This window comes from Hyperoodon ampullatus (assembly GCF_949752795.1).
Source record: "Hyperoodon ampullatus genome assembly, chromosome: 11".
In the NCBI taxonomy this organism is placed as follows: domain Eukaryota; kingdom Metazoa; phylum Chordata; class Mammalia; order Artiodactyla; family Ziphiidae; genus Hyperoodon; species Hyperoodon ampullatus.
The window spans coordinates 41,501,375-41,519,108 of record NC_136924.1 but is presented as its reverse complement, the minus strand read 5'-3'; the positions used below and the strand labels follow the sequence as shown (position 1 = coordinate 41,519,108).

General features: G+C 55.0%; 1 long non-coding RNA gene across 1 annotated transcript; it reads left to right on the top strand.

Annotated features, from left to right (window-relative positions):
- Window positions 1-8,074: 8,074 nt before the first annotated feature.
- LOC307060570 lies at window positions 8,075-13,499 on the top strand. Its single transcript, XR_013811152.1, has 3 exons — window positions 8,075-8,576; window positions 9,703-9,793; window positions 13,210-13,499. It is a non-coding gene; the product is annotated as an uncharacterized lncRNA (long non-coding RNA).
- Window positions 13,500-17,734: the final 4,235 nt, after the last annotated feature.

Sequence of the window (17,734 nt, the reverse complement as noted above, 5' to 3'; positions counted from 1 at the left end):
AGCAGGACTAGAAACACCAAAATTAAAATAAAATCTAGGACTTCCCTGGCGGCGCAGTGGTTAAGAATCCACCTGCCAACGCAGGGGACATGGGTTCGGGCCCTGGTCCGGGAAGATCCCACATGCCGCGGAGCAACTAAGCCCGCGTGCCACAACTGCTGAACCCTCGTGCCACATCTACTGAAGCCTGCGCACCTAGAGCCCGTGCTCTGCAACAAGAGAAGCCACCGCAATGAGAAGCCCGCGAACCGCAATGAAGAGTAACCCCCGCTCACTGCGACTAGAGAAAGCCCACGTGCAGCAACGAAGACCCAACGCAGCCATAAATAAATAAATAAATAAATGACATTCAAAAATAAATAAATAAAATCTAGGAGTGGGTCTGGCGAATGGAGGTGTCAGGGCAGGAGAATGAGATGGGGGAAGGGTGAGGTGGGTGAAAAACTCACACTCCCAAGGAGTCGCAGGTGGTGCCACCCTTGCCCTCAGAGCAAAAGATTTGGGGTTCTAGGGAGCAGCTGCGTGCACAGGACCCTGGCAGTTGGACTCTGTCCCTGAAAGCACGCACCAGGTCCTCACCTTATTCCTCTGACAAGCAGGGCAGCAAGCATCACAGGGCACGGTGCCAGGGGCCAGGGCTGCTGCTCTTAACACGAGCACAGCTGGGAGGGGAAAGGAAGTCTCAACATGGTGGGACACACACTGGGTGGCACGGTCCACTTGGCTGGGGGGTGCCCGGCAGGGTGCCTGGGCAGGCCTTGGAAGTCAGGGAAGCCTTCCTGGAGGAAGTGACGGCAAACGGTTGGTCTGATTCTGGCAGGGAGGTTAGCATGGCTGCAAAATGGAGATAATAATGGTACAAACCTCCCAGGTGGGCAAGGATGAAAATGAGCCTGGCGTTCGGTAAGCCCCGGGGGCAATAGGCACATCCTCTGTGTCCTCAGTTGGCTGAAAATCTGGCTGCTCCAGGGATAAAACTGAGACATCCAGAGGGCAGTGGCTGCGGGGCGGCGGGGGAGCCACGTAAGACTGGTAAGTCACGGTTGACTGTTCTTCACTCCCAAAGACACATATGAAAACAAACAAAACCCAGGAAGGCTGCTAGCCCCAGCTAGCAGTCCACTGGCTGCTGCCCTTGAAACTCCTGGGCCTCACCGACACCAGGGCATCTTGACGAGTCCAAACGGGACAAGGCCCTGAGCACCACGGCCCCTGGTTCCTGACCCATCAAAGGGGAGACTGAGGCCCTGGGGGCGCTTGTCTGAAGCCCAGACAGGGCCGGGGAGAGACCCAGTCTCCCGCCTTCTAGGTCTTTCCACTACTTCACCGGATTCCTCGGAAATTAGCAGTGGAAAAGCGATCCCACGCTGGGGGAAGAAGAGAGTCATATTTTCCGTCCTGGCTCCTAGAGAGCACCTGGGACGTGGTGGGTCCCCCCCCAGATCCCTTGCATAGAGAGGAGCTGGCTTATGTCCCCTGGGGCAGTTAACGAGGAAGTCTTGGCAGTGCTGATGTCACGGGCGGTGGTCCTGTGTGCAATCAGCCCCCCAGGCCTCCGGCTGGGGCAGTACCCACTCCGCCAGGGCTGCCACCACCCTGGGGCTGGGGCACTGGCAGAGGGGCTCAGGGTCGGTGGCTGGCTGACCCGAGGGTGATGGCAAGGTCTCAGAGCTTTGTGGGCCCTGGAGAAGGGGAAGGAAATGTGGACACTCGGCTCGGGTCCCCCAGCGCCGGCCTGCTCTTGTCCTGGGTGGGCCTAGAGGCACGTAAGGCAGCACTGGAGCCGGCCTGCCTGGACTTGACCCTGGCTTGCTACTCACTGGTCCTGTGCCCCCAGACAGGCTGTTTTGCCTCCCCGGGCCTCAGTTTCCTCCTCTGTGAAATTGGATAGCAAACCTAGCCTGGTGCCTGGCACATGGTGAGAACTCAATAAATGCCAGCATTTATCTGATGCTCGGCCTCACCCCCTCATCGTCCCCCCACCAATCCTACACCCAGACGCGGTACCCTGTCAGTTTTGTCCTTTCTCCCCCACCTTCTGGTCCCCAGGTATGAGGTCCCAATCTGCTCCATGTGGAATAAACTGGGAGCTGGAAGGAAGGGGTCTGAGTGTCCAACACCCATCGTTGGTGTCCAGGCAGAGCTTTCTGGGCAGGGTTCTTCTGCTCCAGCCTGTCGGGAGAAGGGGTTCAGGCCTTAGGGGACAAACTGACTCAGACGCTGAAGCTGGCAGCTTCATTGAGTGGCATGAGGGCCATGAGGGAGGTGGCAAAGGAAGGCTTTTGTCCCAAACGGCTGGCGGGAAATCACACTTTGTGTCCACTGCTAAGCCGGTCACCCTCCCCCCTCCCTCCCTCCCTCCCTCTCTCAGCTGTATTTCTATTTCCGTGCCTGTCCCTGTGCTAGTTGCTGGAAATAGAGGGCAAAACTGAGCAGATATTGACTCTTGCCATTTCCATACTTACAATCTGGAGCAAAGCAGCAGGTATCGTGCAAATAATCCAGAGAAATGGTGTCCAACAGAACTTTCTGGGATGGTCAAAATGTTCTATATCTTAACTGCCTGATACAGTAGTCTCTAGCCACATGGGACTGTTGAGTTCTTGAACTGTGGCTAGTGCTACTGAGGAGTTGAATTTTAAATTTTATTTCATTTAAATTAATTCAAATGTAAATAGTCACCCGTGGCTAGGGGCTACTGTATCAGACAGCATGGATCTAGTCACAACTCCATCTCACCAGGCTGTCATTTCTTCGTACTACATATATTTATTCAAATGTGTGAGTTTACTTTTTCGTAATCTGTCTCTCTGAGATGGCATGTGCCTTAATCTGGTTTCCTTGAGAGCAGAGCCTGAGATAAAGGCTTGCCTGCCGACAGCTCAGTTGTGAATGAGATCCTAGGGGTAACCAAGAAAGGATGCTTTATCAGCCACATCACTGCTACTGGGGGCTGGTACTTGATCCTACAGGAACTTCTGGGGTACTCATGAAATACCCCTCAGATCCGTCTACCCAGGGGATAAAAGGCAGAAGCATTTATCCACCAGCTCCTGGTCACTGTTGGTCCAGGATGGCTCTGTGAACATTGACTTCCCAGCTCTCGTGGTTGTGTGAGTGTGAGTGTTAGTGCAGAGTGGGTTCTCCCAGGTGTCTTAAGTCACATTCTCAGACAAGGACCAGAGCAGGAAGCAAGAGCTGTCCAGCATGGGCCCAAGGTAAGGTACTGTTTGGTTGGACCTGCCCAAAGCTGGCCAAAGCCACCCTGAAATGGACTGCAGGGGCCATGGCTGGAGTAAGAGGTGAGGTTGAGAGGACCCTGAAGTGGAACACCACAGATCAATACAGTCCACCCCTTGCATTACTCATATCTGCTTGGGCCTTTGATAAAGTCTCTCCTGTCACAGAGTTCCCTTCACTTGATCTTAGCCAGAAGGCCTAGAAGTGATACACAGAGTTCCCTTCAAGTCGATGACCAGCCACAGCTCTATAACTTTTAAAACCAAGATTATTTGTGGGGCAAGATGCAGTCTCCACCACTGGAGCTGGTCTGAGGCCGTCATTGTTCCCCATCATCTCCATCCTGCATCACAAATTCCAGATGAGCAGCTCAACTGGTCTAGGTTGCCTGGCTGGTGAAGGGGCCCTAGACCTTCATCACTGAGGGACTCAAGCCCTTCGTGGCATCACCCTTGCTGGCCTGTGGTGGCTGCCATTGACAACTCATTGCTATCACCATCTTGGAAGCAACAAGAGGCATTGCTTCCAGTGAATTCTCTTGTTCTGAGAAATACTCCTGCCCACCCCCCAAGCCTACCTCCTCCTGCTAGGTGACTAATATTTTGCCTGTTAGTATGTCTGCTGACATGAGAAGCCAAAATGACCAATAGATAGTTGAGGCCTCAAGATCCGTGGAATCTTTAGTTTGTCCCCTGGTGGAAGAATCCCCCTGTGGGAACCAGAACCTCACACCTGACAAAGCCTAAGGCTGTGGGGATGGCAAAGGAGCCAGTTCTGCTTCTTGGGCCAGTGTATTCCCCTTGGTTCCTGGACCAAAGTATTCTCAATATTGGGGACACAGCACCATATGTCTACGTTTATCTCCCACCTTCTGGCATTGAAAGTACCTGCCACTTAGTGTTTACCAGATTTTGAAGGGATGAGCAATGGGTGTCTGAACAGAATGAAAGTTCCATGAAAACAGAATTCTTCTCTGTGTTGGTCATTGCTGTATTTCCACTACCTAGAGCAATGTTGGACTCAAAATAGGAATTCAACAAATATTAGCAGAATAAATAAAGCAAAAAAAAAAAAAAACCTCAAGTGGAATTTTTTTTTTTTTTTTTTTTTTGCGGTACACGGGCCTCTCACTGTTGTGGCCTCTCCCACTGCGGAGCACAGGCTCTGGACGCGCAGGCTCAGCGGCCATGGCTCACGGGCCCAGCCGCTCCGCGGCATGTTGGATCTTCCCGGACCGGGGCACGAACCCGTGTCCCCTGCATCGGCAGGCGGACTCTCAACCACTGTGCCAACAGGGACACCCTCAAGTGGAATTTTATATCTGTAAAATGTATTATAAAGCAAACATTTTCAAAAACGTATAGGACTATCATTGGGCTGGGTTGATCAATAAAAAGAACAGAAAATCTAGAAAGAGATGAAGGTAGGGGATACAAGTTTCTCTAAGTATACCCCCCCCCCCCAAAAAAAAAAAAGGATGGAGTAATTGGCAGCATTCTGAAAAAAATGACGTGACAGTAGACCCATGTCTCTCTTTTTGCACCAAAATAAACTTAAGCTGGAGTAAGAATCTTAAGGTAAAACAGTGAAACCATAAATATACTGGGAGGAAATATATTTATTTATATAATTTTGAGGTGGATAAAAATCTTCCTAAACAATGCCACCCACACCAGGTGCCATAAAGGAAATAATGGAAAATTTTTGCTATATAAAAATAAAAATTCCCAGGACTTCCCTGGTGGTGGTCCAGTGGTTAAGACTCTGTGTTTCCACTGCAGGGGGCGCGGGTTCAATCCCTAGTCAGGGAACTAAGATCCCGCATGCTGCACGGCCTAAATAAATAAATAAATAAATAAAAATAAAAATTCCCATGTGAGGAAAAAGTATATACAGAGTTGAAAGACAAAAAACAAACAGAAAAAATATGTACCAGGCAAACTAGTTCTAACTCAATATAAAAAAATCCCCGTGCAAATCAACAAGACAAATTATCTGCAAAGATATGGAAAGAAAACTTACAGAGGAGAAAGTTCAAATTTCCAATACATCTGTGAAAAAGGTTTAATTTCAAAGGCTGCAAATTAATCTAAGATAAAATTTTCAGCTGTTAGATTGAAAAAGCTTATAAAAAGATGAACGTACTTATAAAAGATTGTAAGTACCAGTGAGAGTTCAGGGAATGAACAATCTTATGTGCTGCTGGTGAGACAGCAAATTGGGAAAATATCCTGGAGGCAAAGTGGGCAACGTTCATTCATTAAACAAATATTTATGCAGCTTCTCTGTGTGCCAGGCACGTGGCAACAACATACTGCTCATCTTGCTCTCATTTCCCTTCCAGTGTAGTTGGGGAGATAGACATGAAAGAAGAAAGTATACAAACAAGTTTGTAATTACTGCAGTTGTAGAATGTACTTAGAGATGTGTTTAACAAGTGGTCCTAACCTGGTCAGGATGACTGGGGAGACTTCCCTAGGGGGGTGATTCTGTAGCCAAGTCTAGCATGATGAGAAGGATTTAGTGAGGAGAATAGAGAGGAAAACTGTCCTGGGCAGAGGAAATGTAAAAGACAATGTAAAAGTTCTGATGAACTCTGGGACTGTCCCCTAACCCCCCACCTGTGATTCCTGGCATGCTCCAGTCCCAGATGATCTTTCTTGACTCAACTCCTGATTCCAGAGCTGCTGCAATGTATTATATCCAATAGCTCATTTTCAACCCCAAATTACTAGACTATCCAAGAAACAGGAAAGTGTGCCTCACAAAGGAAGTCAATAGATATGAACTCTGAGTGGGCTCAGATTTCAAATACTTAGCAGTCACATACATCAAAGCAGCTACTGTAAATCTGGTCAAAGAATTAAAGAAAAATATGTATAGAGAAAAATATGTTCAAGGAATTAAATGAAAATATCATATCAATGAGTGAACAGATAGGGAATCTCCACAGACAAAGGAGAACTTAATAGAAAGTATAGAGTTGAAAAGGACAATAACTGAAATTTTAAAAATTCACTAGATGGGCTCCAATTCTGGAGATGGCAGAAGATAGGATCAGTAAACCCAAAGATAAAGCATCGGAAGGTATTCGACTCAAAGAAAGGAGAGAAATAAGATTGGAGAAAAAAGAATAGAACTTCAGAGACCTGAGAGACAATATCGAGTGGTCCAAATGCATGTCTCCTCTCCAGAAAGAGAGGAGAGAGATATAGGGCAGAAAAGAAACTGATGAAATAATGATAGAAAACTTCTCAATATTAGTGGAAAACAGTAAATGAAATATCCAAGAGGCTCAAAAACCCCAAACAGGGTAAACACAAGTGAAAACACTTTTAGGTAAATCATAGTCAAACTGTGATAGCCAGAAAAAAGGGAAAATCTTGAAAAGTTTGGAGGAAAAAAAACAAAACAAAACAGTGTGTTCCGTGAAGGGGAGCTATGATATATTTAATACCTGGCTTCTCATCAAGAAACAAAGGGACAAATCCAGAAGTTGCCTCATCTATGTATTAAGAGCCCCAAGAGTAGATATATTAGTGAGAAGGAAAAATAATTAATATTTAGTCACATACTAAACAGGAATTCCCTGAAACTGAAGTAAGATGTGAGAGCTCAGACTGAAAATGCTCAGTGAGCACCAAGCCAAATAAATAAATGAACAAAAAGAAAAATCCCAACGTTCCACACTAAGGTACATCATGGTGGAATTTCAGGACATCCAGGAGAGAGAAAAAAAATCTAAAATTATTTTTTAAAAAAACTATAAATCACTATACTACTAGTTTTTTTTATAATTATACAAAGATTACAAAAGTCTTATATATTACAAAAAGTACTTATAAAAATTTATAAGTGCCAGCTCTGTCAGAGTAGAAGTTAAGCTGTAGAAAACTGATTATAGGGCAAATGATTCTTATCCATAACAATGCAAATGAATTTTTTTACAGTAGAGCTATAATTATACCCTGCTTATAGTAAAGATAATCCCAAACAGTACACTTTGTTGCTCTATAGGCTATTAACCAGTTTTGCACCTATTAGCAAATTCATTTCAGCCTTTCTGATAGCCTACAAATATGTCTGCCCTTCAAATTCTCCTTTGAACTGTTTTTCGCATCTTTATGATTCCCATATTAATTAGTGAGTCAAGCAAAATCTTAGATGTGTTCATTTTCTATTTCCATGAGGATCGTGCTTTAACCTCTTTAAAAATTATTCTGTGTCCACAAGAATCTGAATTCATCATATATGATATATAAGTAGAAAAAGAGCTCCTATACATAAAAAAAGACACAAATCCAATTAAAAATGAGCAAAGTTGTTAAACAGAGAAGTAACCTCATTAGTAATCGGAGAAAGTAAACTTAAAAGAGCAATTTATCATTTTTCACTCACAGCAGTTTTCCACTGGCCTGAAATCATGGTCACTTCTGGGGAGAGGGGCCTGGGAGTGGTGAGGGGCTGGCCAGGGACAGACTTACCTGTGAGGTCTGAATATCTTAGAAAGAGCCTTTGGCTGCTGGGCGTGGGGGGTGGGGACTGTGGGGGACGTTGGCAGTAGCCCAGGTGAGGGATGACCTGGCTCAGATCCAGGTGGTGGCAGAGATAATGCATCGAGAAGTCCAGGGGATGTGGAGCATCTGCCTGAGATCTGAGAGTGACACCCCTAGGGGCTGACATCCGTCTCCACCCTGGGCCCTGAAGGAGCAGAGTGAGTCAGAGGTCAGAAGTCATGGGGGTGTGGCTCCTGGTCCGGAAGTGGCTGGTACCCTTGCCCCGACGCAGGAAGCCCTGATGCGGCGGGTTAGGACAGCCGGGGAGTTATTGAGGATCCCAGGAGGGCAACCAGGTTTCCTCTGCCAGGGAGATGAGTGGAACCGCAGGAGACCAGAGGTGGGAGGGCCTGCCCATGACTGGATGAGTACCAGACAGAGCCACAGCAGCCGCGGGAGCATCTCATAGCGTTAGGGACTCGTGGTCCAGGCCTCACTGCAGCTCACCTGATCCCCTCCGTCATTAGCCCCCAACCCCTGCCTCCTCTGTCTGCAGCTGGCACGGCAGAAACCTCAGAGGGGACTGGGGATTGGCGCAGGGCTGAAGTCGTGGATGTGGGAAGCCTCAGTGTGTTTTGGTCGTTGAAGTCTGGCAGTGGTTAAGGTCAACCAGGAGGCTGACCAGCCACGGCGCAGAGAAGGAGCATCCCGCAAGGCTGGAGAGGGCGCAGGCCCGAGGACAAGAGCTTCTGTGGGGAGGTGTGTCGACTGCATCCCACGCCGTGAGATGGATTCGGAGGGGACCTTGGCTTTGGCAAGATGGAGCTCATTGTCCACACCGTAAGAGCCGTTTCAGTGGGGGGGACGGGGGCGGTGATGGCACCTGACGGCAGGGGGCTGAGGAACATGTGTTGGGGGATGCGATGGGGGTGGTGGTGGCAGAAACATGAGTGTGGCGTCAACGGTGTCTTTTCCCCCTGGAAGAGGGAGAGACTTGAGAGTGCCGGGTGCTAGAGGGAAGGGAGCAGTGGGAGATGCAGCAGAGATAGAAAGCACTTGCCAAGGAGGCAGAGGGAACGGGCTGGGGCCTGGATGAGCAGGTGGGGACGTGGAGGGAAGGGCGTGGACTCTGCACAGCGGGTTTGGTGGCAGGAGGCGGGGGTGGGGGAGGCCACCGAGAAGCAGGTGGGCGAGGCAGTGACTTGCCCCGGGTCAAGGGACTGCCTTTTACCACCGCCTACCCGCCCCAGCACCTGGGACGATGACTTATCCGTGTGACAATCTGATGAGCTGTGGCAGCGCCGTGGGAAGGCAGCTGGAAGGACGTCAGTTCAGAAACGTACAAGTTCCAGCACAGAGCTCTGCTGAGCTGTGGCTCGGGCGGCCAGGCGCCCGGGGCTGCAGGTCTTGGCCGGCACCAGGATGCAGGGATGCAGATCCAAGCAGATCCCCCCCGCGGGAGCAGGTGGGAAGGGGAGGCTGACTCAGGCCCTGACTCAGCAGGGCTGCCACTAGGGTGAGGAAGGGGGTCCCGAGGGATCTGCCCTGTCCCCGAGCACCCTTTCCTGGGAATGTTCCAGAATACCTTTTTTTCTTTCTTTCTTCTTTTTTGGCCGCGCTGCGTGGCTTGTGGCATCTTAGTTCCCCTACCAGAGATCGAACCCCTGCCCTCGGCAGTGAAAGTGCCGAGTCCTAACCACTGGACTGCCAGGGAAGTCCCCCAGAGTGCCTTTTGGTCTCAAGTGAAGGGTGGCTTCTTTCCTCCTCCCAGAGATCAAAGACATTTTCTGAGCTGGTCTTGTGGCCTCTGAGCTCAAGGCTTGCACCTCATGGGGCTCTAAAGGAAATCCTTCACCATCTTCAGTGTGATAAAGCTGGTTCGCGGTCACCCCGATGTCATTCACTCATTCATGTGTTCATTCAGTAGTTCCTTGCTTCCTTCCTTCTTTCCACGTGTTCACTGCAGGCGTGCTGGACCCTGGGACACCGCGTGACAGAGACAGACAGGTCCCTGCCCCAGAGCCCACGGAAGTTTTGTCCCTGCAGCAGCAAAGCCGGTAAGAGGCTGAGAATCCAGAGCTGGGAACGCGGGCCAGGGAAGGCCTCCTAAGACCTCAGCTGAGAGCGAAGGGGTGACTCAGGGAAAGGGCAGGGGAGGGTTTTAGGTGGCGAAGGTGGAGACGAGTGGGATGCATGGTCAAGAACTGTAGGCCGTGTGGGCCACAGGAGCAGGGGTGTGAGTGGAGGAGACCGAGGGCAGGGACTATGCTTGGAAAGGCCTGGGCCGTGGAGCCTGGGGCCTGTGAGGTCAGGTCCACGGGTAAGGGTGAGGGTGGAGAGGTGGGAAGGGGTGGTGAGGGCCAGGCTGGCGGGACAGCCAGGGGCAGCCGGACAGGACAGAGGCCCCACGGCCGCACCTGCCTGTGGTGCTCTGAGCGCCCCCGGCCCACGCCTTGAAATTCTCCCCTCAGTGCACACAGCCCTGGGCCCTAACCCCTTCGGGGCTGGCCTCAAGATGTAGAGCCCCGCCTAGCCCAATGTCATGGCCTCCCTGGGCCGGCCACATCCAGTGATTCTTGCAGGCAAGAGTATAAGGACTGCCCGATTCCACCCAACTCAGGCCAGCTCTGGTGGCCCCTCTAGTTCCAGAGCTCCCACAGGGTCAGGCCTCTGCTCAGGCCTGCATCCTTCCCCTCCCAGCCACAGTGGTGATGCCAGGCCATCACTAACTAACATCCCGCGCCCTGAAACCTGCCCCGAGTGGCCTCCTGGGAGCCCACACTGCCCCACTCAGCCCTACTCAGCTGTGGAACTAAGACGCCGGCAGGCAGGTGGCCCAGCCTTAAGTGGGGAGAGGGCAGGCGAGGGTGCAGGGAAGTCCACGACCCCGGGGGAGGCACAGAGGAGGGGTCAGCAAGGGGCTTCGGTAGGACTGAGAGCTGCGATTTGGGCAGACGGCTTGCTCTGAGCCCCTTCCCCATCTCTACAAACCCCAAGACCCCTTCCCTGTAGTCGCAGCCCAGCATCCTCGTTTCACGCCTTCTGGGTCCTTCTGGCCTCAGTGTCCCTCCTCGGTGAGGCTGCCCACTCTCCCCAGGGTCACAGTTATCGGGATGACATGGCACCCGCCCCCTCAGTCTCTGAGCTCCAGGACGGCAAAGCCCGTGACCAAAGTTCTGGCAGAGACCCCTCTGTGAGCCCCTGGCTCTCTCTGGGTCTTCCCAGAAACCGGCCCGGAAGCGCCCATTCCGTGAGCCTGGCTTACATGGGAAGGGACCCCAGGAGACATGAGGAGGGTGTGAAGAGTGTGTCAGGGAGGGGACAGAGCCATTGCAGCCTGTGTCCTCAAGCAAGTCACCTCTGAGGCTGCTGGAGCTTGGCCCCCGTCCCCTGGGGAGTGCTGGGGGCTGGGGCGGAGCACAGCTCTGAGTGGCCCCAGCCGAGGGGCAGTCGGCCACCTGCTCCATCCATGCTTGAGTGGGGGCCGCTTCTGGGCACCCACACTCTGGCACTTTGGGTTTGTCTGGCTCGGGCCAGGGACAGCATCTGTCCACAGAGACAGCAAAGACACACTCTTGGGGGTGCCCCACGGAGGGGCGGGAGGCCCACTCGTATGTTGCCGCTGACGCCCTGGTCTCTCGGCTCCACAACCCACCCCCCACCAGCGATGGAGGGGAAATCCTATTCCTTTATCCAAGGAGCTTCTGCTGTCCTCAATCTCCCGAGAGCCTTGGCCAGGGAGCTGCGCACCCGCAGGGCAGAGTTGGGGAGGGTGTCTGCCCCCCTGCCCTCTTTGCTGCCCCCGGCCCCAGCTCGTTCCCCAGGGACCCAAGGCGCAGGTTGCGGGGCTGGCAGCTTGGCCCCAACTGGCCTGGTCTAAACCGATGTTCTGCCAGCCAGGCCCGGTTGGCTGCCATGGGTGCCTCACAGCCAGCCTTTGTCCCGTTGGCCGCGTGCTCCGTGCCCAGCTTGTTTCTCCCAGGCCAGGCTGGGCAGGCAGAAGCACTGAAGCCATGGAAACAGCACAGACCACCTGTCCCGTTCCAGCTCTTCCCTCCGCCCGGTTCCTTTCTTAGGCTCCACAGACCTCCTGGTGTGCTGGCTCTGCCCCAGCCGGGTTCTGAGCAGGACAGCACTCACTGCCCTCAGCCCCACCCACCCTGGCACCTCAGCTGGGCCAGGGCAGAGAGAGCCAAGGGTGTTCTGGAGCTCTGGGGTTCCCTCACCTGCCCCCGGCACTCATCAGATGCAGGCTCTGAGGACCGTGGGTACCGAGGGCTCCTTCCTTGACCATGCGCCCCTTCCTTCTTCCCCTGGGGCCCAGGAAGGAGGCCAGCTGAGGGCAATGCTCTCTGATCCGAGCTGCCCCAATGTGAAACAGGCTATCTTGAAAGGTGGTGAGCTCCCCGTCATGGGGAACATGCAAGAGTAGACTCCTGGAGCTGCTATAAGGGAATCCTGGTTGCGTGTGTGGGAAATTAATTGACTGAACGAATGAGCATGGGAAGAGTTCTTTCATTCATTAATTCATTGTCTCATTCTTTCATTCAGTAAACATCAGTGGTGTCCACTTTTGGGCTAGGTCCAGGGCCAGGGGCTAAGCATGTACAGGTGAGATTACAGTCATGATTCCTGCCTTCATGAGAGGTGGAATCATGTGGATAGAAGGACTTGGGGGGAGACACACATGCTCTGCCCCCACTCAGGCAGACCTGGGAGCCCAGAGGGACCCCAGAGGTTATGAGTTCAGTGCCCTATTCTGTGGGTGGGGAAACTGAGGCACGGGGGCAAACATGCCACACAGAATCTGGATAACTCCCCAGAGCTTTGGGTCCATAGTTACCCAAGCTGCAAAGGCTCTCGGGAGTTCTGAGGAGGGGAGACCCTTTTCCAGATTTGGGGAGCGATTCAAGAACAGCTCTATGAAGGAGGCTGGACATTATTCATTTATTCAGTGAGTTTGCCCTGATAGCACTGGTTACATGTCAGGCTGGGCTGAGGAACGCCGAGAGCATTTGGGGAGAATATATTCCTGGGACTGAATTCCAGGTTAGGACAATCTTGCTTCATGGGGCCACATGGCTGGCTGAGCTTCTCACCTGTTCTAGTTAGCTAGGGCTGCATAACAAAGCACCCCAAAACAGTGGCATAAAACTACAGCCACTTTATTCTACTCATGAATTCTGTGGGTCAGTTATTCTGAAAGGGCACAGTGGGGACAACTGTGCTCTGCTCTGTGATGTCTGGTGCCTGGGCTAGGACAACCTGAAGGATGGAACTGTCACCCAACACACATCTGTGTGGCCTCTCCATCCATGTAGCTTGGGCTTCCTCACAGCATGGAGGTCTCAGGGGAGTTGAATTTCCTTCTTACATGGTGACTCAGGACTCCAGGGTAGCAGCTGTGTAGCCTTTTATGACTCAGCCTTGGAAGTTACCCAGCACAACTGTTGCCACACCCTGTTGATTGCAGTGTCACAAACCTGCCCAGATTCAAGAGGAGAGGACATAGACCCCACCTCTCCATGAGAGGAGAACCAAGGAATCGGCAGCCATATTGAAAACTGCCGCACTACTGCCTCTTCCTAGCTTCCAATTTCTTCCTCTCGTCTTTGAAAATCTACCATCTGCCAAGGCTGGGCTTACATCCCAAGCCAGAAAACCTTCCTGCTAACTCCCATCCCCAGTTGCACTTCCGGCCCACACATGTTTCTTTGGTTCTGACCTCTTTCTGACAAATAAAAAGGACAGCCGTGAGTGTGATACCCCTTACCTTGCCCATGTGTTCACACATATATGTTCTTTTTTGGCTCTCAGAGCAACCCTGTGAGACATTTCAGAGGAGGGGGCATCTCACCTGGAGTTTTGAAGGATGAGTAGGAGTTCTCCAGACAGAATTTGAAAGACGGTGTGGTGAGCTTGGGCACATGCACAGTCAGGTGTGGCTGGAGGACAGTTTCACTGACCCTGGGGCAAGGAGCTTTTAGTGGGGACATGCACCAAAGAGACCTGTGTCTTAGGAGGACCCTTCTGGCCCCAGCAGTGTGAAGACTGGCAAGTGGCCCAGGAGGAGCTGGTGCTGGTGATTGCCCACAGGCCCCACCACAAGAGCCTGTCTGCCTGTGCCTCCTACTCTCTGTTTTATGTGGTTTCAAGAGTCCTTCCAAGCATTCTCTGGGGTGGGTGGGAGGGTACTGTTAGCCCCATTTCGCAGATGAGAACAGTGAGGGTCTGAGAGGTTTCTCTGGACTCCAAGTTGGGTGGAAGGGCTGGGACCAGAGCTCGGAGCTCCTCTTGTCTGCCCCACACCCTCATCCCTCGGCACCCACCTCAGGCAGGGCGGGAAGTTCCTCCTCTTTCCCCAGCACCCCAGCTTCCCCTGCGGCTCCCCACCCCTCTCAGCCCTGACCACATGACCCAGAAAGACTGATTCAGAGCCAGCTGCAGGCAGCCGGGCCTCTGGTTTAGATCAGGAGGCAGCAGGGAGCACGGTCATGTGCTCACTTATGTCCAGGGCTCCTCGGGGCCACAGGAGGGGGAGGGGTGCTGGACTGAGGGGAAACCAAGGCCCGGAATGGGGGAGGGCTCAGCTTCTGCCATCAGCTTGGGCCCGGCTTCCCCTCCTGTCCAGTCATTCAGTTCCGGCTCTTGAAAGCCATCCTCTGCCCACTGGGTAGCCAGCCGGCCGGGGCCAGTGCCCTGCCGCCTGCCTGCTTCAGACTGGCCCGGTCACCCCGAAAAGCTGACAAAAGCCAGCTGCCCTCCCAGTGGTCGCCCGGCAGGCAGACACCCAGAGGCGTGATGCCTGCCCTGGTCTGGCACGGGAGGCTGCCAGGAGGGCCCTTGGAAAGCTCCTCTCCACTCCCACTCCCAGGGACTCTGCAGCTCCTTTCCGGAATGGCTTCCCGATGAGGTCATGCCGCTCAGAGCGAGGGAGGAGGCCGCAGGGAAACGCTGCTGGCCGGGCCCCAGTTCGCCTGGAATATGGCTGCTCGCGGCCTCCAGGCCTGCCCGCCCAATGCTGCCAGACAGGGGCCACGGGGCCAAGCGGGGAGAGGACGCCGGGCCGGGACGCTTGGCGGCCTCGCTCTGGGGCGGCCCGGGGGACCCCGGACGTTGACTCGTCTCCTGGCCTCGATGGCGCGGCCCCCCCGCCCCCAACCTCGGCCGCGGCCTCGCACTGAGCCCGGAGCCCTGCCTGTGATCACAGCAGCGCCCGCAGGGGACCGAGGCCCGGGCCGAGTGGGAGTGGACGCACTCTGGGCCGCAAGGGTGGCCTCGCAGCACGGTCGCCTCGGGAACTGCCCGACATGCCGGCTCCAACCTGCCAAGCTGCAGGTTCCTGGAACACGAGTCCTTTCCGGCCACAGAGCAGAGAGCTCGAGGCCGCCCGCCTTCCTGTGCCGGGGCCCAGAGGAAATGCCGAGCTGGCGCATGCGGAGGGCGGCCAGGGCCTTCACCCGCGTCCCCGTCAGACCTCCCCTGCCCCATGCGAAGCCAGGCCCCGTTTCCCTGTCAAGCCTGGCACCTCTCCCTTCCTGGGGCTCTGGGCCAGGCTCCTCTGCAGGTGGGACCTGCCCAGGAGACTTGGGAACTGAGCAGGGAAGTGTCCCAAGGGGTGACTCACCTCCCTCCCCCACGGAGGCCACAGGAGCCAGCGTGACCCAACAGCCCCCGGGCCTCCCAGTGGGGAGGAAGGGACACTGAGATTTGAAACTGCCCCATGAGGGCTGGTGGAGCAGGGCCCACGGAGGCCTCATCGGGTCCTCCCTGGGGCCTGGCAGCCAGAGGAGGGTCACCCCTCCCCCCCGAGGGTGGGCCCAGATGGAGGTGCAGCAGGACCCCTGCTCTTGGTGGCCTTTGGGACTGCTGGTGGGCAGAGCAAGCAGGGCAGGCCTTGGCCTCTGCAGGCCTGGCCAGTCCCATCTCTGCCTCGAATTTGTTGTGTGACGTTGGCCAAGCCCCTGCTCCCCATCTGCAGCCCGGAGGCGTGGGGTCAGGGGCCCCCCAGGCCTGAAAGCCCAGGCCCAGGACCGCAGCTGTGCGGGGCGGGAAGCCTCTCTTTGGGCCTCGCCTCGCATTTCCGCGTTGGAAGAGATCCAGCCACCGCCGGGTAGCACCCCGCGCTCAGAGGAGGGCCCGAGTGCGGGAGTAAACGGCCGGGCCGGGATCCGAGCCCAGACTCCTCTGTTGGCCCCAAGTGACCCCGCTGGGCCTCCTCGCCTCCCTCCCGCTCTCCCTGCCCGAAGCGCAGGCTCCAGGAGGGCCCGACTCCGGCTCCCGGAGCAGAACTGCTCCCCTCTGCTGCCCCCTGGTGGCTGAAATGACACATGGCGGCCCAATCCCCAAACCCCGGGCACCGCAGGGCCGGGCGCCCTCACACCCAGAGACACCCACAGATGTGTGCACCCACAGGGACACAGATACCCTCACTAGGAGCCCTGGCTAAGAGCACCACCTGTGTTATTTCACTGAATCTCCCTGTCTTCCCATAGACGGTGTTGCCCCTTTACAGATAGAGAATCCAAGGTTCAGGGGCCCGGTGGACAGACAGGCAGACCCTGCAGGGAGGTGATTTGTCAGGTGGCTGGTGATGTTTGTCATCAGACGCCTCGGGTGGAAAACTGCCCGCTACCCCAATCAGCAGCCACCGGGGCTTGAGGCTGTGGGGGGGGGGGGGTGGGGAGGAGGAGGGAGGGAGCCCGGGGCTCCCTCTTCTGTAGGGGCGGGACAGCCACCCAACTGAGGAAGAGAAGGGCCCAGTTCATGGGAACAGGAAGGCGTGTGTCTGGGACGCCGTCCCGGGGCCCTGGGTGTAGGGGCAGGAGTGGGGTGGTGCCACCATCCTGGGGCCCCCAGGCCTGGGGCAGAGGGGAGCCAGGACCCAGGCCCACACCTGGAGTCCCCAGAGCCATCACTGTCCTCTCCGGCTTTTGGCCTCCAGGCCCAGGCTCTGCACTGGCTAAGTCCCCACCACGTGTTAGCTCTGTGCCGGGGGCTGCACGCCCCTCCCCTCGTCCTTACTGGTCACCGAGGGCTTTCACAGGGGAGGGAGATGCGCTCAGAGGGGTCCAGCAACCTGCCTAAGGCTACGTGGTGGCCACAGTGGCAGGCTGCCTGAGGACCCATGTTCCCGACAGCATCCTTGGGATGGAGGTGGGAAGGCTGGCGGGTCAGTAGCTAAGGACATGCTGGCCACTCCTCTCTGCAGGTGCTTGCTCACCTGGGCGCCCTCTCTGCTCCCTAAGGTCTGACTGCTTTCGCCTCCCTGGCCCGCAGAGAGCACCATCAGGCTCTTCGGCTAGCCTCCACCCCAACCCCCAGTTCCCTGGCGCCTGCCTGGACACCCATCACAGTGGGCACAATGCTGGTGCCAGGCCAGGCACGAGACAGGAACCCAGCAGGGCCATATGGCTTTAGGATGGGAAGGGTCATCATCCACTGAACCCGAGTGTCAACTTTTGCTGGTGGGGAAACTGAGGCCCAGAGAGAGGAAGGTCTTGACTAGGCCCAGGATGGGTCAGACACAGAGTTGGAGTGGGATCAGGGGTTCAGGGGTTCTCATCACTGGTCCCACGTCTGTGGCACTGAGTCCCAGGGGGAACAGCAGGGACAGAGGACAGGTGGGGTCTCCCAAGTCCCTCCACCCGTCTCCCCGAGTTTCCCACAGGAAAGGAGACAGGGAGCGGCACCACTGTGCCTGTGTGACTGGTGACGGGCGGGCGTGAGGCTTGGCCGGGCCCCAGCGAGGGCAGGGAGGGGAGGCCGTGGGCACACCCTGTCTCCTGCTCGTCCCCCCGGGCAGTCCCTGGGGACCCAGCCTCGGAGGCGAGCGCCTCGGAGGCGGCCGGTCTTGCTATGACCCCCAGTGTCAGTTTGTGTGCGCTCCCCTCGGCCCCCACTGTTCTGGGAGATTGGCCTCTGCATGAACAGACCCTTGGGAGGTGGGCGTGTCACTTCCGCTGGTCCACTGGGGGCCAGGACCCCGATGGAATGAT